The 20,642-nt window shown below is 40.0% G+C and overlaps 1 protein-coding gene across 26 annotated transcripts in view; it reads left to right on the forward strand.

Moving 5' to 3' along the window:
* LOC147349293 (uncharacterized) overlaps positions 1 to 20,642 on the forward strand; it is a 290,491-nt gene that overhangs the window by 64,107 nt on the left and 205,742 nt on the right. For 3 of the 26 annotated variants that reach the window (XM_086363636.1, XM_086363641.1, XM_086363649.1), the window contains one exon: positions 7,264 to 7,439. The exons of the other annotated variants lie outside the window; for them this stretch is intronic. The gene's annotated coding sequence lies outside the window, so the exon portion shown is untranslated. The remainder of the gene's footprint in view (positions 1 to 7,263; positions 7,440 to 20,642) is intronic. 26 annotated transcript variants of the gene reach the window in all.

The following is a 20,642-nucleotide window of genomic DNA, read 5'->3' on the forward strand; positions in this document are numbered from 1 at the left end:
ATTGCTAGCGTGTGGAGTGAGGTCCAGAAGCTTGCTGATCTGGGTTGCTGGTAGCTTGGTGAAGCCATACATGGGAGGAGAGAAGTAGTCAGTTTTTCTTTGAAACAAGAAGAACTTGTCTATTTGATGGTTGGCTCTGCCTTTGCCATGTGTTAGGGGCTGAGCCTCCTCTGTGATTTCTCCAAGGACACAACTCTGCTTGGGGTGCAGATTTTCAATAGAAAATCTCCCTGTGTGAGGTGACCTTCTGCAGGGTAATTTCATGTGATCCATGGGGATTTTGAGCTGATTGTGGGTCTCAGTATTATACCTGTTGACTCCTTTTCCTGAGAGAACACAATAGAAGGAGTAAGCAGTTGCCAGGCCAGGGGGCAACTGTCACCTCTTGTTTCTAGTCTTTAGAGAAGTAATGACAGAATCTGGGCACAGTACTGATGGAGCAGAGAGACTCGTTTCTGGTAGATTTCTCTCCAGCAAAAGCAGAAAGTCCTAAGACTTCCCTGGTCGCCCAATGGCTAAGACTTCAAGCTTCCAATGCAGGGGCCCCAGGTTCAATCCCTGGTCAGGGAACTAGATCCCATATGCTGCAACTAAGAGTTCCATGCCACATCTAAAAATCCTGCAGGCCACAAATAAAGACCCTACGTACCACAACTGAGATCTGGTACAGCCAAATAAATAAATATTTTTTTAAAAGGGAGAAAATCTTATTCAATGAACCCAACATAAGTAAACCAAATCATGCAAAAGAATACAAAGTCAGATTCTTGGTGGGAGAATTCTAAGATGACCCCTGATGACCATGCCTATGTGTAACCCTCTCCCCTTGAGTGTGGGCAAAAAGCTAACTTACTTTTAACCAATGAAACACAGCAAAGATGATGGACTATTACTCCCATGATTCTGTTACCTTACATGGCAAAGGTGAAGGGATTTAATGGACATAATTAAAGTCCCCGATTGGTTGACTTGAATCAAAAGGGAGCTATTTGAAATGGGCATAGCAATTAGGTGAGCCCTTAAAAATGAGTCTAAATATCAGAGACAGAAGTAGTCAGATTGTCTTACTGGTCTTGCAAAAGCAAACTGCCATATCAGGGAGAGGGTGACATGGCAAGTCACCTGTGGCTGGCCTCTAGGGGCCGAGGTTCACAGTCGTATATCCATAAAGAACTGAATTCTACTAACAACCAGTGAGCTTGGAAAAGGGGCCCACAGCTCTGACAAGACTGCAGCCCTGGCTGACATCTCTGTTTCAGCCTGATGAGACCCTGGACAGAGGACCCAGCTAACCCACACTTGGTCTCCTGATACATGGAGCACTGAGATGATAAAACTGTTATTTTAAGCAGCTAAATAAGTATTAATTTCTTAGGCAGAAATAGAAAACAAATACAGGTACTTTTTTTTTTTTTTAATGAAATCTCAACAAGACTTCCAGATGCTGTCTACTTCAAGACTTTATTGTCACTAACCTAAATTGGAGCCATAATTACTCTCTCCTTCAGTCACTACCTACCTGCCATGACTCTCTGGAAACTACTTCTCAGGAAGTTCTGTCATTAAGGGCTTCCTGTGAGCTTGCTTCTGGGGGTTGCAGGAAGAGAAATAAAACAAAGAGGTGCTTTCCTTCTGGGTCTTGTCTTGTGAGATGATGGTATGCAAATTCCCATGTTCAGTGGGCACAACTCTTCTGTAGGCTTTTGAGCTGTCTCAGCAGTGTCTGGTGAGGGAGCCAGCAAGGGAAGGCCCTTCTGGGACTGCGGGCTCTCTCCAGTATGTAAATCACCCAGCAATATGCAAACGACTTCCCAGGTCTGCAGTCCTGTCCCCCTGGCCTTCTGAGACGTTGCCTGGGAGTTAAAAAGCCTCTCATATTTTGCTGCCCTTTTAGCCCATTTTCACTGGGAGCTTCTCAAGGGCATGGAAAAGACTATTTTGTAGTTTAAAGTATAGAATTTAGACTTTTAAAGGCTGGGAATGCTAAGACACAGCTGAGGTGGCTATGTATTTCATTGCACTGGACTGGTCTGTACTGGAGTTGTTTACAGAGCTGGACTTCCAATCAATACGGCGCCTCACTTTTCTCATCTTGGTGTCTACCAGGCTCAACACTGTGCACTGGGTTGTTTGTTCAGTGAATAAGTTATCCTCTTTTACAGAGAAAGAAAATAGAGGCCATTAGGGATTCAAACTCTTGCCCAAGGTCACACAGCTTTTTAGTGGCCAAGCTAGTTCTGGAACCTCAGCCTGCTGAGTTCCCGTGCCTTTCTTTCCACCCCACCTCTCACAAGCCTAATGTGCTGGTGAGGAGGTGGAAGCAGAAAGAGGACCGTGTCTTCTGCCCAAGGACTCGAGCTTGTCCGCAGCGGCATCCACATTCCACCCCAGCCCCCGTCTCCATGGCCACCCTGGCCTCCATCAGGCAGCTCCTCGCTCTGTTTCTGTGTCGTGCACACGTTTCCTGACGGCCTCCCTGCCCAATTCCCTCCAGTGCAGTTTTCAGCTTCACACTTCATGAATTTTATTCACAATCGATAAATAAACCTATTATCATCAGGGTTTTGTATTCTCATCATATATCGTCATCTGTCATAAACCATCACATGCAGGAGTCCGGTTCACTCAGCATATCCCACTCATCTTTATTTCTGAGTCAGTGACTGAGAGACAGACCCAAAGTGCATAGTCCAGGAATTCAGTTTTTGCTCCATAACGGAATGTCTAACGGTAAAAATTGTATTTAGACATTATTATATTTGAGATTCATGCCAGGGGAGAAAAAAGTCATTACCTTGTCAGGCTCTCTGTACTTATTAGAAGCGACAAAGTGTTTTGTTTTTCTATTTAAATGGGGTGGATCTGATGGAAAAGCGATTTTTCATTAAGATGTGTTTTTAAAATGTGGTGGCTTCTGGCCATCTCTGTCAGTTTGTGGGGGCAGCTGATTGCAGTATACCTGGAGATTGCCAGATAAGTCAGAGTCACAGGTTTGTATCAAAGTATCCTTTGTGGGATAAGCTAAATAATACTGGGGTTCTAATTAGGGCCTCCATTTCTTGGTTCCCGCTGCAGTCCTTGGGAGAGTGGCAAATATTGCTTGACAGACTCCCAAGTCAGAGAGACAAACGCTGTGACTGGGATGGTTTACAGTCCAGGAATTTTAATTGAAGAATTAGCATCAGGATTCTAAATCACAGTCAATAGCTCTTAAACAAGCCTTGGACAAGTAGTACTGAACTCTGTTGCTTCCCAACCCATCCCACATTGAAGTGCTGATAAATAACCGTGATATTTATGATATCCTGGCATGAAACTGACATTCTGGGCTGGCAGCCATGAGCCCTAAGGATGAATATCAGGCATCCTGGGACCGTTCATGAGCTGGTTGGGAAGTTGCGCTCAGAGAAGGAATGGCTGTGCAAGCTTGGCTTGTTTAGGTCTTACATGTTCTGAGTTTTCTTGGGTCCCATTTTCAATATAAAACAAATGTCTTTCAAAGTGGCAGGCTCTGTCTCCCCGAGAACCTTCACAGAGCCAGTGTGTGTAGGTCTGTTCTGCTGGTCTGGAGAGGCTGCTCTGTTTGGTAAAATCCAAATCAAAATAGAGGTGAAGGCAGTACCCCTTCCATCCAATTCAGTGAGGGGAATCTCATCTTCTAAGCAGCCTGATGCTCACATGGAGGCAGCAGCCCAGGACATCAAATATATCAGGGTTCTATGAACAAGTGTCTGTTGAGAGAGGTGTTGACTATTTTGTTACTTTGAGGTAGACTGTAATTAGCATTTATTTAGAACGTCTGTGTTGGGAACTTGTGAAATGCCTTACGTGTTTTACCTCTCTTGAAGCTCCCAATGACCAGTGAATGAAGACCTTTGCTTTCCCCAGTTTTACAGAGGAAGAAACTGAGGCTTTGAGAAGTTAAGCAACTAAGCTAGAAATGGTGAGGATTAAAACTCAAGTCAGACTCCAAAGCTTCCCAGGTGGTGCTAGTGGTAAAGAATTTACCTACCAATGCAGAAGACATAAGAGACATGGGTTCAATCCCTGGATCAGGAAGATCGGCTGGAGGAGGGCATGGCAACCCGCTCCAGTATTTTTGCCTGGAGAATCCCAGGGACAGAGGAGCCTGGCGGGCTACAGTCCATGGGGTAGCAAAGAGTCCGACACAAAAGAAGCGATTTAGCAAAAAAAAAAAAACAAAAAAAAAAACCCTAGGCTTCCTTTTCTCCAAGCAAAAAGGAGGGGATGAGGAGGATCTGGGCCTCAGGAGTCGCTTTTCCACCTGAGTCTGAAGCCCAGCTCCAGTGGTTACTAGTGGTTGGCCTTGGACAAATTACTTAATTTCTTTATGCTTTGGTTTCCTCATCTATGAAGTTGTAATCACAAGAATATCAACCTTTGAGGGTTGTTATAAGGCTTGAATAAGGTACAGCTCTTCTCCAAAACAGAGAGGGGGGACATTTTTAACCCTGAGGCTTTGTAGCAAGATTGAAAAGGATTTAAGGGGAGGATAAGAATGTCTACTGGGAATCTGCCAGTTTGTATGGCGTATCTTCTCATTGCTCTCTCTAATAGTCTTCCTGATTTGGGAAATAAAAACCAGAAAAGATAAAAATAATTATGTACATTTTTACCACACCAATCAATGTTAGTGAGCTGGCTTATTTGCTTCCAGTTATTTTGGAAAGGTGTGGGGGTGGGGGTGGCTAGGAAGGAGGAAAAGATATCATTTTTATTTCTTATAATATTATAGGCTCTTAATAAAGAACTCAACAGGGCAGAAAATACAAGGATAAAATTTAAATCATCCCAAATTCTACTTTCTAGATGTTACTGTTCTTTAGTAGGCAAACTGCAAATATTTCTCTGTGTGTATATGTGAAAGAGACAGGAAAAAAAAGGTAAAAATGTTAGTAACTGTGAAGTTAGATAATAGGTATATGATGGTTTACTTTTGGGGTTGTTTGAAAATTTACAGAAAATGTTAAAAGAAAAACAGCATAAAAAATTGGAATCATGGTATGTACACTCTTAAAGAAATACTTAGTTTAAGTTTACTGACTTTAGTAGAAGAAAAATACACAAAACTAAAAAAATGTTGAATAATAACTTTTTTCTAACACAAGAGATAGGGTTTTATTTTTTTTAATGAGATAACATTGGTTTCTTCATGAACAACATTATGTTTCTACTTCTGTATACATACAGCATGCTGCTGCTAAGTCGCTTCGGTTGTGTCCGACCCTGTGCGACCCTATAGACGGCAGCTCACCAGGCTCCACTGTCCCTGGGATTCTCCAGGCAACAACACTGGAGTGGGTTGCCATTTCCTCCTCCAATGCATGAAAGTGAAAAGTGAAAGTGAAGTCGCTCAGTCGGGTCCGACTCTTAGCGACCCCATGGACTGCAGGCTACCAGGCTCCTCTGTCCATGGGATTTTCCAGGCAAGAGTACTGGAGTGGGGTGCCATCGCCTTCTCCGACACTACAGCATACTCATCACCAAAAGTTTAGTTTCCATGATATAGTTAACCCCCTTTACCCATTTCACTTTCCCCCACCCCTCTTCCCTTCTGGTAACTGCTAATCTGTTCTCTGTATCTGTGTTTTCTTTGGTTTGGTTTGCTTGTTTATTTTTTATATTCCACATGTAAATGAAATCCTATGATACTTGTCTGATTTATTTCACTTAGCTTAATACCCTTAAAGGTCCATCCACGTTGTTGCAAATGGCAAGATTCTATCTTTTTAATGGCTGAGTAGTATTCCATTTTGTGTGTATGTATGTGTTTATTTATTTAAAATTTATCTTTTTGGCCATTCCACGAAGCTTGTGGGATCTTCGTTCTCTAACCAGGGATTGAACCTGGGCCCCCTGAAGTGAAAGTATCGAGCCCTAATCACGGGACCACCAGGGAATTCCCTGTATGTGTATATTCATAGACCACATTTTCTTTATCCATTCATCTGTTGATGAACACTTGTTTCCAGAAGAGATACTATTTACTAAATGGTCCTTCTAAGGTTTAAAAATAATTAAGGCAAACCTTCAGTTGTGTGGAATCATAGTTATTTAACTAGGGTTTCGTTATAGACAGTATCTACCTTTGAAAGATGAGGACATTGGTACTCTGATTCTTCTCTTCATCTCTTCTCCTGTACCTCTCGTATATTATTTTTCATATTACAGGCTTACAACATTCACATTGTCTTAAGTATTCCTAATTTCTGTAGTGGTACTGAATCGATTTTTAATGCATTCAGTGTTTACCATTTGACCTTAACATGACTTCTTTTATTTTTGAATTAATTATTTTGCTGTATGTCTTAATTGGTTGGATTTTGTGATCGTAAATTTTTCAAGAAGCTACTTGTATGTCTCATGTGTGCAGGTATCTTCCCATTGTACCCAGATGAACTATGGCCAGACATAATCTGAGCCACCCTTTCTTTCCATTAGAATGTCCTAGACACTGCTTCAATGTCTTCTGGCAATGTCTTCAGTGTCTTTTGAAGAAAATGGATTTTTTTTCCTTTCTTCTTTAGGTGATTTTGATTTGGGTGTCTGGATGATGAATAATTCTTTCATTTATTTTAATCCTTGGAGTTCAACAATGTAACTAGGATTTGTCTCAATTTTGAACTTACTGTATCACATATTCCCAGAACACAATCTATAGCTTTAGTTTTTCATTTCAGGAGAATGCTCTTATATCTTTGAATGTGTCTTCTGTTTCATTGGGGGAGGAGGGATATACTTCAGGAATCCTGATTATCCTATGTTGAAAGGTCTTTTTCTATGTCTTCCATATCTGTTCTCATTAATTTCTTTATATTTGTCTTTTCCTCTGCTTTTACTGCACTTATCTCTAGTCATTCTTACTCCTCCTCGTTTCGTTTGGTCGTGTCTTGACTCTTTGAGACCCCATGGACTGTAGCCCGCCAGGCTCCTGTGTCCATGGGATTCTCCAGGCAAGAATATTAGAGTAGGCTGCCATTTCCTTCTCCAAGTGATTCTTATATGTTGGTAATGAATTTTCAGGAGTACTTAATCAATTCCTGGATTTTTCTCATTTTTGTATTCATTTTATAATAATGTTGTTTCAGTTCTCAATTAGTTTTTCTAATCTACCTTTTCACCCCAACTGTTATTATTTTGTCTTGAATTCTTGATTTAAAAAATTCTTATTTAGTTGTTCTAGGGTCCAATGCTTGGGCTTCCCTGATAACTCAGTGGGTAAAGAATTTGCTTGTGATGCAGGAGACACAGGAGATATGGGTTTAATCCCTGGGTCAGGAAGATGCCCTGGAGAAGGAAATGGTAACGCACTCCAGTATTCTTGCCTGGAAAACCCCATGGACAGAGGAGCCTAGAAGCCATGGAGTCACAAAGAGTTGGACACGACTGAGCGACTAAACCACGACTGCTGCCCAGAAGTAAGATTGGGTGGCTGGTGACTGGGGTGATAAGATTAAGGGTCCAATGCCCCTGTTTTTGGTTTGTTTTGCTGTATTTGTGTGTATGGTTTCCATACTGGCTTATTTTTGTTTGCTTACTTTATATCTTGCTCATGTTAGGGCAACTTTGTCTAGATTTTCTCTTTGATATAGTTTGGATGAGTTTTTAACTTTATTCCCCCAATATTGCAAGCCAATTGTTTCTCCTCTCAAATTACAGTATGAGACTGAGTTTCTACTTTTTCATAGTGTGAGAATGGGGCAGGATCTTGGGCTTAGGTGGGAGGCGGGAGGATAGAGGAAAGAGAGCTAATCTCAGAGTTCAGCAGTCTTTATTAGACTCTTTATTAGGGCTCTCTTGGCCCCTTCCAGAGACTTTTCCCGTGCATTCCCTACCACTACACGTTGTTTGAGGTGTGCTGAACATCTCAGAAATGCCTAGTGCTCCGGAGTGCTTGCTCTGGCTCAGCTCTGCCTCGTCACCCATTTTCTCCATTTCATGTGTTTCTCTTAGCAGTGGTTCCTGTCAGGAGAGGACAAAGGTAATGCTAACCACTCTGCTCGCTATTCTCCAGGTGTGTGGGCATTAGTGAGAATTCTCAATATTTTGTTAAAATCAGCAGTTTTAATCCTTGGGGGAAAGGACGAGGGGTTGTTCAGAAATGGGTTTGTCCTTAGCCCTTTCTTTGTTCTAAAATGTGTCCTGTTGAAACTTATTAACTTAGATTATGACCCCTTTTGTATTTGGCTGCTGTTATGGAAATTTTTTGGCTTTTATGATTTTTTTCTCACTCTGTTAGGTATCAAGGGACAGAAATTCAGTCTGCCATCTTAACATGACACCAAGTAATATTTCAGTGATTCTACATGGTTCAGTATTAGTTCTGTTTGAATAGAATTCCATTTAAAAAGCTTGAAGATGAGGAGATAGCAATACCTGAGATACTCATATATATATACTCATATATAACCTGAGTGAGGTTATATATGAACCTATAGGCCTATAATGTAAATTATTAATAATATTTTCAGCACAGGCGTATTGAACAATGCCTATTTGAAAACGGGAACAAAATGCAGTGGTAAAAAGCAATTTCTGATGAATGGGCAAACCATGTTTTTTGTTAGATAAATATCAAGATTTTTTTTGTTTGTTTGTTTCTAGCCATCAGGATTTGTTCATCTAGAAGGGAAACTGACACAATTAGTGAAGATCTCGGAACGTCAAAGCAGAAATCAGTTTTGAATCTGTATTTCAGAACAGGGTGTGTGTCTTTCACAAGGTGATGTCAAGATGGTTGGTTCTTAGGGGCTGGAGTATGTCTCCTAGAACCAAGAAGTGAGGGCAGTAGAGTTACCCTGCAAAGTCAGTGCTGATGGAGCCAAAGAGAGCTGTGAAAAGTCTCAGAAGAGAAAGCCTGGTGTCCAGGCTTGCAAGACTGTAACCTCATACGCACTTATTTGAAGAAAGAATGTGTCTAAAGAAGAGAGCTTGGTCCATATGGGAAGCATAGGACAAATAGAACCACCAAGGATCCCTTTTATCCCACAATAGCTCTGTCACTGGGAGTGGGAGAATTTACCATTAGACTTCTGGAAATTCCAGAATCAGAGGCCAAGAGTTTCTCTAGGGTCTCTGTTGTGGCCTGATTGTTAGAACATGAGCTTTATCTGACTGCCCCTTCTCTGATTCCATGTCCCTACAGCAATTTTCTGCTTCCACTGAAGGTCTACTCATATATACAGAGAATGCAGAAAAGATACAGATTTTAATATTTCTGAGTATTTTATGGTGATTTCTCATGGTAATGAGTGGCTTCTGATTACCAGTTGGTTTTCCCTGACTACAGGGAGAAAAAGAGATTGTTATGCCAACCTGAATAATTCCAATCTGTGTGACATTTCTGTTTCTCACTTTAAATTAATACAGTACCAGCCAGATATCTTCCTCAGGTCTTCTGTACATTTTTAGTTAGTGTGAGTCAGTATTTTTTGGTCTGATTGCTCCTGGACATTGACAGGAGTGAACTGGCCTTCTGCTAGATAACTCTGATTTGGTTTCTGTCTTCCCTCCCTCTCTATTCCTATATCAAACATAGTTCCATATTTGATGAATTCATCTGTATTAAAATGTGTTAAGACCAGATAAAATTTTAAATACACCAGAGAAAATTTATACAAATTTTTTTGGACCTCATTTATCTTTTTAAAAAAGCTTTACATTTTGTATTAAAGTAGAGCCGATTAACAATGTTGTGATAGTTCCGGGTGAACAGAGAAGGGACTCAGCCATACACATACATGTATCCTCCCCTCCCATCCAGCTGCCACATAATATTGAGTAGAGTTCCACGTGCTGTACAGTAGATCCTTCTTGGTTATGCATTGTAAACACAGCAGTTGCATACACAGTACCTCGTTTATCTTCATGTCTTTATTTCGGAACAAGAAGAGTAGCATGGAGAAACTGAGACAGTTCCTTGCAAAGGTCATTTTTATGTTGAGGACCTCTCTTCTCATTTGAAGTATGACACTCTCTCCACTAAATTTCCTGTCCAAGTGAATGGTCCCAAGGCTATTAGTAGAGCAAAAGGTTGCTGAGTGAGACAGTGGGGCCAGCTTGGGACATGTGGGTTTGCAGACAACCCAAAGGAGAACTTGCTCTCCTATTCATTTTCTCTGTGGTGATTAAATACATGCAGGTTTTTTTTTTTTTCACCAGTTTAATTGAGATGTAATTGTCATATAACGTTGTATTAATTTGAGGTGTATAACAAAATAATCTGATGTAGGTATATATTGTGAAATGATCAGTGTACCAAATTTAATTAACATCCACCTTCTCACAGTTAAAAGTTGTTTTTCCTTGTGATGAGAACTTTTATTAGCAACATTCAGTTATACTATACAGTATGGGCTTCTTTATTACATCCTCAGAACTTTATAACTGGATGGGTGTGCCTCTTTACCACCTTCACTGGTTCCCTTGATGCCCCGGCATCCCACTCCTGTCCTCTGGCAATCACCAGTCTGTTCTGTGTTTTTATGAGTTCAGTTTTTCTTAGATTCCACATATACGTGACAGCATATGGCATTTAAATTTTTCTGTATGATCTATTTAACTTAGCATAATGCCCTCAAGGTCCATCTATGTTGTTGCAAAAAAGAATTTCTTTCTTTTTTATGGCTGAAGAAAAACCCTCTGTATATACACACTCCATTTTCTTTATGCATTTATGGACACTCTGGTTGTTTCTGTGTCTTGGCTAATGTAAACAATGCTGCAATGAATGTGGAGGTGCAAATATATCTTTGAGATGAGTGTTTCATTTTCTTCAGATAAATATCCAGAAGTGGAGCAGTTGGATTATGTGGTAATTATTATTATTTTTTTTAAGGAAACTCTATACTGTTTTCCACAGTGGCTGCATCAATTTACATTCTTACCAACAAAGCACAAGAGTTCTGTTCTCTCCATATCCTCACCAAAACTTGTTCTCTCTCATCTTTTTGAGAACAGACATTCTAAAATGTGTCAGGTGATACTTCATTGTGGCTTTGATTTGCATTTCCCTGATAAGTGATGTTGATCATCTTTTCATGTTGGCCATCTGTATGTCTTCTTTAGATAAATGTCTATTCATTTCCTCTGTCCATCTTTTAATCAGATTTTTTTGGTAGTTTTTTGAGCTCTTTATATATTTTGGATATTAAGCCTTTGCCAGATAGATGATTTGCATAATTTGTTTCCCATTTAGTAGGCTGTCTTTTCATTTTGTTGCTCATTTCCTTAACTGTGTGTAGATGCTTTTTAGTTTGATGTGGTCCCACTTGTTCACTTTTGCTCTTGTTGCCTTTGCTTTTGGTGTCAAGTTCAAAAAGTCACACCAAGACAGATGTCAAGGAACTTACTGCCATGTTTTCTTCTAGGAGCTACATGGTATAGAACTTACATTCAAGTCGTCAATCCATTTTGAGTTAATTTTTGGATATGGTGTAAGATAGGGGTTGAGTTTCTTTCTTTTTCTTTTTTGTATTTGGCTCTCCAGTTTTCCCAACACCATTTATGGAGTAGATTATCCTTTCTTCACAGTGTATTCTCCACTCCTTTGTTGTAAATTAATTCGCCATGTATGCATGGACTTCTGGGCTCTCAATTCTGACCCCCACTGATCTACGTGTTTGTTTTTATGCCAGTACCATATTGTTTTGATTACCATAGTTTTGTAATAGTTTCATACCAGAAAGTGTGATGCCACAAGTCTTGTTGCTTTTTCTCGAGATTTCTTTGGCTATTTGGGATATTTTGTGGTTCCATACAAATTTTAGGATTGTGTGTTCTAGTTACGTGAATAATGCCATTGGAATTTTGATAGAAATTGCACTGAGTCTGTAGACTGCTTTCGGTAGTATGAACATTTCAACAGTATTAATTCTTCTAATTCTTTAGTGTGGGATATCTTCCTATTTATTTGTACCTTTAATTTCCTTTACCAATGTTTTATAGTTTTTTGTTTGTTTGTTTTGTTTTCTTTCTTTTTTTTATTTTATTTTTTAACTTTACAATATTGCATTGCTTTTGCTATATATCAACATGAATCCGCCACAGGTATACACGTGTTCCCCATCCTGAACCCTCCTCCCTCCTCCCTCCCCGTACCATCCCTCTGGGTCGTCCCAGTGCACCAGCCCCAAGCATCCAGTATCGTGCATCGAACCTGGACTGGCGACTCATTTCATATATGATATTATACATGCTTCAATGTTTTATAGTTTTCAGTGTACAGATTTCTCACCTCTCTGGTTAAATGGTTAAATTTATTATAAATGGTTAAATTTATTCCTGGACATTTTATCTTTTTGATGCAATTATAAATTGGACTGTTTTCTTAATTTCTCTTTCTGATTATTCTGTTACTATTATATAGAAATGCAACTGATTTTTTACATTAATTTTATATCCTGCTACATTACTGAATTTGTTCATTAATTTTAACTGGTTGCTTTGGCAGTGTCTTTAAGAGTTTTTATATATAATATCATGTCATCTGTAAAGATAGATAGTTTTACTTCTTTTCTGATTTGTATGCCTTTTTTTTTTTCTTGCCTAACTGCTCCAGCTAGGGCTTCCGGTACTATGTTAAATAAAAGTGGTGAGAGTGAGTATCCTTTTTTTTTCCCACCTCTCAGAGGGAAAGCTTTCAGCTTTTCACCATTGAGTATGATGTTAGCTGTGGGCTTGTCATACATGGTCCTTATTGTGCTGGGGTATATTCCCTCTATACCCCGCTTATTGAGAGTTTTATCATGAATGGGTGCTTTGTCTGCATTTATTGAGATAATACGTCTTTTTATCCTTCATTTTGTTAATGTGGTTTATGACACTGGCTAAGTTGTGCATCCCAGGAATAAATCTTAGCATCCTGGGGATAAATCCCACTTGATCATGACATATGATCCTATTTTTTAAAAAGTCTTTATTGAATTTGTTACAGGGCTGCTTCTGTTTTATGTTTTGTTTTTTTTTTTTGACTGCGAGGCATGTGGGACTTTAGCTCCCCAACCAGGGATGGAGCTCATACCCCTGCTTTGAAAGGTGAAATCTTAACCACTGGACTGCCAGGGAAATTCTTGATCCTCTTAATGTGTTGTTGAATTTGGTTTGCTAATATTTTGTTGAGGTTTTTTTCTTTTTTCTTTTGGCCACCGTGCCCATCAGGTATAGCGTTTCTTTTCTCCTTTGCCTTTTGCTTTTCTTCTTTTCTCAACTATTGATAAGGCCTCCTCAGACAACCACTTTGCTTTTTTGCATTTCTTCTTCTTGGGGATGGTTTTGATCACTGCTTCCTGTACAATGCTACGAAGCTCCATCCATAGTTCTTTAGGCACTCTATCTATCAGATCTAACCCCTTGAATCTATTTGTCACTTCCACTGTATAAGCGTAAGGGTTTCGATTTAGGTCATACCTGAATGGCCTAGTGGTTTTCCTTACTTTCTTCAATTTAAGTCTGAATTTTGCAATAAGAAGTTCATGATCTGAGCCACAGTCAGCTCCTGGTCTTGTTTGTATAGAGCTTCTCCATCTTTGGCTGCAAAGAATATAATCAACCTGATTTTGGTATTGACCATCTCGTGATGTCCATGTGTAGAGTCTTGTGTTGTTGAAGAGGATGTTTGCTATGACCAGTGCGTTCTCTTGGCAAAACTCTATTAGCCTTTGCCCTGCTTTATTCTGTACTCCAAGGACAAATTTGCCTGTTACTCCAGGTGTTTCTTGACTTTCTACTTTTGCATTCCAGGCCCCTATGAAAAGGATATATTTTTTTGGTAATAGTTCTAGAATGTCTTGTAGGTCTTCATAGAACCATTCAACTTCAGCTTCTTTGGCATTAGTGGTTGGGCATAGACTTGGATTACTGTGATATTGTATGGTTTGCCTTGGAAACAAACCAAGATTATTCTGTTGCTTTTGATTTTTTGAGATTGCACCCAAATACTGCATTTTGGACTTTTTTGTTGACTATAAGGGCTACTCCATTTTTTCTAAGGAATTCTTCTTACCCATAGTAATAGATATAATGGTCATCTGAATTAAGTGACTGAAGCCATGAAATGAAAAAATGCTTGCTCCTTGTAAGAAAAGCTATGACAAACCTAGATAGTGTATTCAAAAGCAGAGACATCACCACCTACAAAGATCCGTCTAGTCAAAGCTATGGTTTTTCTAGTAGTCATGTTCGTATGAGAGAGTTGGACTATAAAGAAGGCTAAGCACTAAAGAATTGATGCTTTCAAACTGTGGTGCTGGAGAAGACTCTTGAGAGTCCCTTGGACTGCAAGGAGGTCAAACCAGTCAATCCTAAAGGAAATCAACCCTGAGTATTCATTGGAAGGACTGAAGCTGAAACTCCAATACTTTAGCTACCTAATGTAAAGAGCCAACTCATTAGAAAAGACCTTGATGCTTGGAAAGATTGAAGGCAGGAGGAGAAGGGGATGACAGAGGATGAGATGGTTAGATGGCATCACCAACTTGATGGACATGAGTTTGAGCAAACTCCAGGAGATGGTGAAGGACAAAGAAGCCTGGTGTGCTACAGGGAATCATGGGGTCATAGTCAGACCCGGCTGAGCAACTGAACAGCCACAATGTCCATTGGGGTTATTGGCCTATAATTTTCTTTTTTTTAATAGTGTTATTGTCTAGTTTTGGTATCACAGTAATACTGGCCTGGTAAAATGAGTTGAAGATGTCCCTTCCTCTTCAGTTGTTTGGAAGAGTTTGAGAAAGATTTGTATTAATTTTTCTTTAACATTTGGTAGAATTCACCAGTGTAGCTACCTCATCCTGAGCTTTTTGTTTCTGTTGGGAAATTTTGATTACTAATTCAATCTTCTTAACAGTAATCAGCTTGTTCAGATTTTTTATTTCTTTATGATTCAGTCTTATGTGTTTCTAGGAATGTAACCATTTCTTCTAGGTCCAATTTGTTGTCATATAATTGTTCATAGTAGTCTCTTATGATTCTGTGTATTTCTGTGGTATTAATTATAATGTCTGTTTTCTAATTTTGTTTATTTTAATCCTCTCTTTTTTTCTTGTTTGGCCTAACTAAAGGTTAATTTTGTTTATCTTTTCAAAAAATTGACTGTTTCATTAATCTTCTCTATTGTCTTTTCAGTCTCTGTTTCATTTATTCCCACTCTGATGTTTATTTTCTTTCGTCTACTGACTTTGGGCTTTGTTTGTTCCTTTTCTCCCCTAGTTCCTTGAGGTACAAAGTTAGGTTATTTAAGACATTTATTGTTTCTTTTTTAAAAAAATAGTATAACTTTAAAGATTACTTTCCATTTATAATTAAAAAAAATAATTTTGTAAATTAACTATTTGGCAGTATCAGGTCTTAGCTGCAACATGCAGGATCTTTAGTTGTGGTACACGAACTCTTAGTTGTAGCGTGTGGGATCCTGATCCCTGACCAGGGATTGAACCCAGGCCCCCTGCGGCGGGGTCCAGCCCCTGGTGGATCCAGGGAATTCAAAGCGGGGACGGCGTCGGCGAGGATCAGGAAACAACTGCTTAATTAAACGTTAATTAAGGATATAAAGAGTGGTTAAATAAGGATAGCTCAGTGAGGAAATTCAGTGGAGAAAAGAGGCTGAAATAAGGATAGCTCAGTGAGGAAATTCAGGGGAGAAAAGAGGCTGAATAATTTAGCCAGAAGGTGAGTGAAAGAACGACATGGGGAGACCAAGTTTCTGTGAACAAGGCCCGCACTTTATTTTCCAAAGTAGTTTTTATACCTTAAGTTATGCATAGAGGATAATGGGGGAAGGGGTAGAGTCATGCAGTAAGCCAGGCTTTCTTCCTACAAACTTATCATATGCAAAAGTTTAGGTGATTTGCATCATCTTCTGGCCCAGAGGCCTGTTAACATTTTAAGACCCTTTCTTCAGAAAACTTATTTTTCTCTAAAGGTGATTAGTCAGGCGCCACCCTCCAAAAGCATTAAAGTTGCATTCCTATAGGGCAAAGGTGTGGTGGGCTGTAACAAGAAAAAGAATTAACTCAAGGGTCCCAGGTTACAAACATTAAAGCTACTACTTACACCAATTATATTAATCAATACACTGCCAGGGACACAGCAGGTAAGGGATATGGAGACTTAGCAGCAAACATTGGCCCAACAAGTGAAAAACCCTTCACCAATACAATTTCTAATCAATCTTTTAACTGCTCAAAGGAATCTGTATTTAGACAGTTTAGAACATCTCATGCCTCTCACAGTTGGGAGGCTCTGAGCAATCACATGTGGCCGGAAAAACCTATTCAGGCAGAGGACTTCCAAAGGAGTTTGTAGGTTGAAACACTATCACACCCAGGAACTTTATTAACTGGAGCTGTAAGTTAGCTCTTTTTTTCAAAGAGAGGTAGTGGGGGACAGCCCCCTGTAAAGTCAGAGGTGTAGGTGAGAGCACAAAGCAGAAAGTAGGCAGACTCTGGTTTTGGGGGTAGATGCTCGAGAATTTCCAGGGGGACTCCTGAGGCTCGATCCCGCCTTTGCGAATGCGGAGCCTCCTTCCTCATGACCTTTGTCACGGGCGGAGTTCCTCACGCTGGCTCCTGGCAGTGATAGAATTCCAGTTGAGCTATTCCAGATCCTGAAAGATGATGCCGGGAAAGTGCTGCACTCAGTATGCAATATGCCCGGAGATGGCTCCCGGCACCCTGCTTTGGGAGCACAGAGTCTTAGCCACTGGGCTACCAGAGAAGTCCTAGTTTTTCTGTTTATTGTCAGCGGGGAAAGTTGCTGTGGTTCTTTATTCTGCTCTTAATGAATGCTGAGATTATCTTCTTGCAACGAATTGATACTTGTTTTCTTTGGAGTGTCCTTGTTTATTAATTTGTAATTTTATTATGATTCCATTTCCTTGGATTAATTTGATTGTGCTTAACATTAATTTTCAGTCATTTTTCTTTTCCAATATATGTTTATAGGGTGAGTAATGCTTTTGCAGAAACCTAGACATTGACATATAGTATTTTCATTATTATTCAGTTATTTTCTTGTTTCCATTATAATTCCTTCTTTATTTATGATTTTTTCTCAATTTCCAAGCAGATGGTGATTTTCTAATTGTTATTATTATTTTGTTATTGATTTGTAGCCTATGCATTATGGGGAGAGAACTTTCTGAGTCTGAATATTTTAATCCTTAGACATTTGTTGAGAATATTTTACTCCTTAGACATTTGTTGAGAAGGACTTCCCTAGTGGCTCAGATGGTAAAGTGTCTGCCTACAATGTGGGAGACCTGGGTTCGATCCCTGGGTTGGGAAGATCCTCTGGAGAAGGAAATGGCAACCCACTCCAGTACTCTTGCTTGGAAAATCCCATGGATGGAGAAGCCTGGTAGGCTATGGTCCATGGTGTTGCAAAGAGTCGGACACGACTAAGTGACTTTACTTCACTTCTTCTAAGGTACAGTATGTGGTCAATTTTATAAATGTTCTATATGAACTTGTAAAATTCAGTATTTCAATGAATGCAGTGTTCTGTACATACATATTGCTGCTGCTGCTACTGCTAAGTTGCTTCAGTCGTGTCCGACTCTGTGTGACCCCAGAGACGGCAGCCCACCAGGCTCACCCGTCCCTGGGATTCTCCAGGCAAGAACGTACATATTAGGTCAAGTTTATTAGTCATGTTCAAATCACTTATATACTTGTTTATTTTTTCTTCCTGCCTCTTTTATCAATTTCCCAGAGATATATGTTTAAATCTTACAACATGATAATAGATATGAGTTTGTGGTTTTGAAATTTTTGGCTCTGTAAATGTTTAGATTGTGTTATGAGGGGAAAAATGTAAAAAATTAAAGTTTCTGGTAAATCAAACATTTTATCACTATCATAGAGCTGTCTTTTAACTGTCAGACAAGAGGGAAAGCTAGAGCCCATTTTAGAAGAAGGGTGGAGAACAAGCCTGTACATTGTCCCAAGGTGATGGTAATCACGTTGGAATGCCTGCCCCTTCAATGCTCTGAGGCTTAGCAAGTGGCTTCAGAGAGGCTATGACTCACAGATCTTGCATGGAGGGGTCCTGGGTAAGCATCACTCTAGAGGATGATAGAATTCTAGCCAGACCCCTGGAATCCCAGTTACCTTCAACTCTCAGGTACCAGTCTTTACGTGTCCTAGGGTAGGTTACTTTTTAAATCAGAAGTGAGTACCATAGCTGTTTGGATTTTTACATGTTAGAGCTCTTGAATCCAAATTAAAGAAGAAATATGCAAAAAAAGAGAAGCCCTCTTTATTTTCAGTAATTGTTTTTGGTTGTTTTAAAATTTCTATGTGTTTTATGAAGTATTTAAAAGAAAAAATAGGTACTGTTGGTTTTAGAAACATTTTTCTCCTTCAAATTCTCTCCCATAGCAAGAAAAAAAAGTTCATAGTGTTCTTGTTAAAGGCAAATTAAGTTTTGAAATCAGGGAGATCTGAGTTGTATCAGTTCTACCACTTGGTGGTTATGTGACAACAAGTCACTTAACTTCTCTGAATCTCAGCTTCTTAATCTGTAAGATGGATAAAACAATTGCACCTACCAATATTGGGTTAATGAGAGAATGGCTATAAAGTGCTTCCCATAGTGCCTGCTGCTGCTAAGTCACTTCAGTTGTGTCCGACTCTGTGCGACCCCATAGACAGCAGCCCACCAGGTTCCCCCGTCCCTGGGATTCTCCAGGCAAGAACACTGGAGTGGGTTGCCATTTCCTTCTCCAATGCATGAAAGTGAAAAGTGAAAGTAAGTCGCTCAGTCGTGTCCGACTCTTAGCGACCCCATGGACTGTAGCCTACCAGACTCCTCTGTCCATGGGATTTTCCAGGCAAGAGTACTGGAGTGGGGTGCCATTGCCTTCTCCGATAGTGCCTGGCATATGGTAAATTTTATCTGTGATTATCTTCTTGTGATGACCTGATGTTTTCTTTGTAGAATTTTCAGTTCCTCTTAGTAGGCAACATTCAAAGGATCCAGCTTGAAGTACGCCATGTCTCCAGAAAACTGGTGGCTGCTTAGTAGCATCATTTTGTGTTCTCATCATTAGTCTAGCTAGCTTCCACTAAGAAGGTTTCCCGACTCCATCCATGCCAGACATCAGTGTGCCCATAAACTTTCTCACTAGAATTTGGTAGCAAAGTTACTTTGGGGAACTTCCTGATACATTCTCTGAGTTGTTCACTCTAGATTCCTCTTAACCTTTTCTTTATGCTGTGAACAAATGCTTGTTATTTACAAACAATTCAGATGATGCTTCTGAGATGAGTGGTTTCACAGGAGACCCCACCTGGCAACGAATGGAATACTGAACTTCCGTGTATTGTCTGTGAAGCCAGAATTGGATCTGATTTCAATTGTGAAGTACTTTACTTTTTTGCAGGGTTCTTTTTCTCTTTGAATATGTGGAGTTATCTCATTGACAGTAATCCTCATTTGTCAACTCTTTGCTGAAGAGGTAAAGGACCTCATTGCATCCCTCCTACAGTGTCAAAGCTTCTAGCTTTCCTTACATTTAATTTCTCATACTTTCCCATTCTTGCACTAGAATATGTTAAGGGGCAGTGTGGGTCAAAAGACAGACTTTAGGGAACTAGGGAACTTGCTTTAGTGATAAATAGCCAGTAGCCAGTGAATCTCATATAATAGCTACACCAGTTAAGAATTGATTAGGTAGCAAAAGAAGCTCCTGCAACCCAATAACATGGCTTAAACAAGATAGTTTATGCAATTTCATATAAAAGGTGTCCAGGAGTAGGTAGTCTGTGGCTGGCATGACATCCTCAGAAAACTAAACTCTGTTCCCTTATCCAAGTCCATGACTTCCAGTTTAAGGTCTCTTCGTGATGCAGTAGGGCTGCTGGCTCTCCAGTCATTACGTCTGAGTTACAGGCCAGAACAAGGGGAAAAGACACAAACAGAAAGGTGCTTTTCCAGCACATCAGCTTTCCTTGATGCTGAGCACCCATCCTGTGCTCAGATCTCATTGGCTAGAACTTTGTCGTATGGCTATGTTTCGCTGCAAGGGAGGATGGGAAATATAATGTTTTATTCTAAGCAACACTGTACCTAGCTGAAATTTTGGGCTCTGTTACCAAGGCAAAAAGGGAGAATGGATATTGGGTAATCAACCAAGAGTCTGTTACAATGGTGTTTGCCTGCTGCTGCTAAGTCGCTTCAGTTGTGTCCAACTCTGTGCGACCCCAGAGATGGCAGCCCACCAGGCTTCCCTGTCCTTGGGATTCTCCAGGCAAGAACACTGGAGTGGGTTGCCATTTCCTTCTCCAGTGCATGAAAGTGAAAAGTGAAATTGAAGTCGCTCAGTTGTGTTTGACTCCTATCGACCCCATGGACTACAGCCTACCAGGCTCCTCTGTCCATGGGATTTTCCAGGCAAGAGTACTGGAGTGGGGTGCCATTGCCTAGAGTGGCTTAACTGGCATTGATGACTCCATATGACTCAATCCTAGCCTTTCCAGGTTTGGGAACACACTCATATTTCTCAGTGGAATAGAGCCTTGATTGTACACTTCATTACTTATCTTTTCTGGGAAGAGCTTTCTTTAAAAAAAATATAGAATATAGTGCAAGAGCCGTTGGAGAAGGCAATGGCACCCCACTCC

Source organism: Bos grunniens, chromosome 21 (genome assembly GCF_055505025.1).
Source record: "Bos grunniens cultivar Pamir isolate PY7600 chromosome 21, Bosgru_T2T1.0, whole genome shotgun sequence".
Lineage (NCBI taxonomy): Eukaryota > Metazoa > Chordata > Mammalia > Artiodactyla > Bovidae > Bos > Bos grunniens.